The sequence below is a fragment of the Ranitomeya imitator genome, chromosome 8 (genome assembly GCF_032444005.1).
Source record: "Ranitomeya imitator isolate aRanImi1 chromosome 8, aRanImi1.pri, whole genome shotgun sequence".
NCBI classification, from domain to species: Eukaryota; Metazoa; Chordata; class Amphibia; order Anura; family Dendrobatidae; genus Ranitomeya; species Ranitomeya imitator.
The window spans coordinates 199745006-199749524 of NC_091289.1; the positions used below are offsets into that span (position 1 = coordinate 199745006).

General features: G+C 48.6%; 1 protein-coding gene across 1 annotated transcript in view; it reads right to left on the bottom strand.

Moving 5' to 3' along the window:
- Nucleotides 1-4519, bottom strand: part of LOC138647033 (uricase-like) — a 45136-nt gene that overhangs the window by 27261 nt on the left and 13356 nt on the right. The gene's annotated exons all lie outside the window — the stretch shown is intronic.

The window sequence follows — 4519 nt, forward strand, 5'->3', positions numbered from 1 at the left end:
TGAAGACCTGCCTTCCTTCCTCTCGGGGTGGGCTATATTAGATGGGTTCCCATTTTTCGGAGACCTGCGGTGCCCACTGTGAGAGGCACTCACTCATGATGTTGGGGGGCACAAGATGCATTTCTCTTCATGTATCGGGTCGCTGTTACCTTGAACGATCTCCTGTAGGTCTGTGCCATCCTTCGATCAGTGTCCGGAGCAGTGCAATGCCAGCTGTGTGTGCAGGAGCCCGGAGGGGCCCGGTTGGGGGGCAGCTATTGTACGCGGACTTTGGGCCAATCCGCTTCTGTTTGTTCGGTTGAACAGTAACCTCAACTCGGGGGTCACCGATCTCTGATCGGGGTCAGTTATTTGTTAACTAGAAGCTTCTCTCACGGACATTTTCTAGCGAAAAAAAAATATCTACAAATGTTCCGGCCGTTCCGCATCGATCGCGGAGGCGGCTTCTCAGTAAATGGATAAAAGCCGCCATGACTTTAAACTTTGGCATGAAAAGAAAAAACGGGAGATTATGAGGCTGAAATATCGTATCCTGGATCTCGCGTCTACAGATCCGGCCGATCCTTCAGAACGGACAATTTTCCACTTTAGCTTTTCCTGTGAGTTTTTTCGGGACGACTTGTAGTTTCTAATGACACCTTTCATTTATTGTACTGGAAAATGGAAACAAATCCAAATGTGATGAAATGGTGAAAAACAATTCCCCCCGATGCTCATTGTTTTCTTTTTGGGCCGTTCATTGTGGGTGACGATTCCCCCGATGCTCGTTGTTTTCTTTTTGGGCCGTTCATTGTGGGTGACGATTCCCCCGATGCTCATTGTGTTTTCTTTTTGGGCCATTCATTGTGGGTGACGATTCCCCCGATGCTCGTTGTGTTTTCTTTTTGGGCCGTTCATTGTGGGTGAGGATTCCCCGGTTCTCATTGTTTTCTTTTTGGGCCGTTCATTGTGGGTGACGATTCCCCCGATGCTCGTTGTGTTTTCTTTTTGGGCCGTTCATTGTGGGTGACGATTCCCCCGATGCTCGTTGTGTTTTCCTTTTGGGCCGTTCATTGTGGGTGACGATTCCCCCGATGCTCGTTGTGTTTTCTTTTTGGGCCGTTCATTGTGGGTGACGATTCCCCCGATGCTCATTGTGTTTTCTTTTTGGGCCGTTCATTGTGGGTGACGATTCCTCCAATGCTCGTTGTGTTTTCTTTTTGGGCCCTTCATTGTGGGTGACGATTCCCCCAATGCTCGTTGTGTTTTCTTTTTGGGCCCTTCATTGTGGGTGACAATTCCCCCGGTGCTCGTTGTGTTTTCTTTTTGGGCCGTTCATTGTGGGTGACGATTCCCCCGATGCTCATTGTTTTCTTTTTGGGCCGTTCATTGTGGGTGACGATTCCCCCCGATGCTCGTTGTGTTTTCTTTTTGGGCCCTACATTGTGGGTGACGATTCCCCCGATGCTCATTGTTTTCTTTTTGGGCCCTTCATTGTGGGTGACAATTCCCCCGATGCTCGTTGTGTTTTCTTTTTGGGCCATTCATCGTGGGTGACGATTCCCCCGGTTCTCATTGTTTTCTTTTTGGGCCCTTCATTGTGGGTGACGATTCCCCCGATGCTCGTTGTGTTTTCTTTTTGGGCCGTTCATTGTGGGTGACGATTCCCCCGATGCTCGTTGTGTTTTCTTTTTGGGCCGTTCATTGTGGGTGACGATTCCCCCGATGCTCGTTGTGTTTTCTTTTTGGGCCGTTCATTGTGGGTGATGATTCCCCCGATGCTCGTTGTGTTTTCTTTTTGGGCCGTTCATTGTGGGTGACGATTCCCCCGATGCTCGTTGTGTTTTCTTTTTGGGCCGTTCATTGTGGGTGACGATTCCCCCGATGCTCGTTGTGTTTTCTTTTTGGGCCCTACATTGTGGATGACGATTCCCCCGGTGCTCATTGTGTTTTTCTTTTTGGGCCGTTCATTGTGGGTGACGATTCTCCCGATGCTCGTTGTGTTTTCTTTTTGGGCCGTTCATTGTGGGTGACGATTCCCCCGATGCTCGTTGTGTTTTCTTTTTGGGCCGTTCATTGTGGGTGACGATTCCCCCGATGCTCGTTGTGTTTTCTTTTTGGGCCGTTCATGGTGGGTGACGATTCCCCCGATGCTCGTTGTGTTTTCTTTTTGGGCCGTTCATTGTGGGTGACGATTCCCCCGATGCTCGTTGTGTTTTCTTTTTGGGCCCTACATTGTGGATGACGATTCCCCCGGTGCTCATTGTGTTTTTCTTTTTGGGCCGTTCATTGTGGGTGACGATTCCCCCGATGCTCATTGTGTTTTCTTTTTGGGCCGTTCATTGTGGGTGACGATTCCCCCGATGCTCGTTGTGTTTTCTTTTTGGGCCGTTCATTGTGGGTGACGATTCCCCCGATGCTCGTTGTGTTTTCTTTTTGGGCCCTACATTGTGGGTGACGATTCCCCCGGTGCTCATTGTGTTTTTCTTTTTGGGCCGTTCATTGTGGGTGACGATTCTCCCGATGCTCGTTGTGTTTTCTTTTTGGGCCGTTCATTGTGGGTGACGATTCCCCCGATGCTCGTTGTTTTCTTTTTGGGCTGTTCATTGTGGGTGACGATTCTCCCGATGCTCATTGTTTTTCTTTTTGGGCCGTTCATGGTGGGTGACGATTCCCCCGGTGCTCATTGTGTTTTTCTTTTTGGGCCGTTCATTGTGGGTGACGATTCTCCCGATGCTCATTGTTTTTCTTTTTGGGCCGTTCATGGTGGGTGACGATTCCCCCGATGCTCATTGTTTTTCTTTTTGGGCCGTTCATTGTGGGTGACGATTCTCCCGATGCTCATTGTTTTTCTTTTTGGGCCGTTCATGGTGGGTGACGATTCCCCCGGTGCTCATTGTGTTTTTCTTTTTGGGCCGTTCATTGTGGGTGACGATTCTCCCGATGCTCATTGTTTTTCTTTTTGGGCCGTTCATGGTGGGTGACGATTCCCCCGATGCTCATTGTTTTTCTTTTTGGGCCGTTCATTGTGGGTGACGATTCTCCCGATGCTCATTGTTTTTCTTTTTGGGCCGTTCATGGTGGGTGACGATTCCCCCGGTGCTCATTGTGTTTTTCTTTTTGGGCCGTTCATTGTGGGTGACGATTCCCCCGATGCTCGTTGTGTTTTCTTTTTGGGCCCTACATTGTGGGTGACGATTCCCCCGGTGCTCATTGTGTTTTTCTTTTTGGGCCGTTCATTGTGGGTGACGATTCCCCCGATGCTCGTTGTGTTTTCTTTTTGGGCCGTTCATTGTGGGTGACGATTCCCCCGATGCTCGTTGTGTTTTCTTTTTGGGCCCTACATTGTGGGTGACGATTCCCCCGGTGCTCATTGTGTTTTTCTTTTTGGGCCGTTCATTGTGGGTGACGATTCTCCCGATGCTCGTTGTGTTTTCTTTTTGGGCCGTTCATTGTGGGTGACGATTCCCCCGATGCTCGTTGTTTTCTTTTTGGGCTGTTCATTGTGGGTGACGATTCTCCCGATGCTCATTGTTTTTCTTTTTGGGCCGTTCATGGTGGGTGACGATTCCCCCGGTGCTCATTGTGTTTTTCTTTTTGGGCCGTTCATTGTGGGTGACGATTCTCCCGATGCTCATTGTTTTTCTTTTTGGGCCGTTCATGGTGGGTGACGATTCCCCCGATGCTCATTGTTTTTCTTTTTGGGCCGTTCATTGTGGGTGACGATTCTCCCGATGCTCATTGTTTTTCTTTTTGGGCCGTTCATGGTGGGTGACGATTCCCCCGGTGCTCATTGTGTTTTTCTTTTTGGGCCGTTCATTGTGGGTGACGATTCTCCCGATGCTCATTGTTTTTCTTTTTGGGCCGTTCATTGTGGGTGACGATTCTCCCGATGCTCATTGTTTTTCTTTTTGGGCCGTTCATTGTGGGTGACGATTCTCCCGATGCTCATTGTTTTTCTTTTTGGGCCGTTCATGGTGGGTGACGATTCCCCCGGTGCTCGTTGTGTTTTCTTTTTGGGCCGTTCATTGTGGGTGACGATTCCCCCGGTCAGCACTGTTACCCCAATATCAGATGTGGGGCAAATGCAACATTGCTGATTTTTACTGCACTTTTTGGGGAGGTTCGTTGGCTGAAAAATGACAATTCTGGCTTTTTGATTATTTTTCTCTTTAATTAACCTTACATTTCGGAGCTTTGCAGAAGTGGAAATACCAAATAGATTTTATTTTTTGATTGGGGAAGGGAGGCGCAATGTAAACTTTTGTATTTTTTTTTTAATATTTAAAACTCTTTTTTTACCAATTTGTATTTTAGTCGCCCCCAGGGACCGTGACTCTGGGGTCATTTGTGCGATCCTCTGCAGCAGAGGCTTCTGTAGATTGTGGGTTCCACAGCAATCATACAGTTATCATCTATCCCACGGCAAGGAACTGTTTTGTGTGTCTGGCCCTTTAACCAGTTTGTGACCAGTCAGACACGTGGGCGCCCAGTAACAGAATGGTGCTGGGACATTTCCACTTTCCCGGCAGCAAACGAC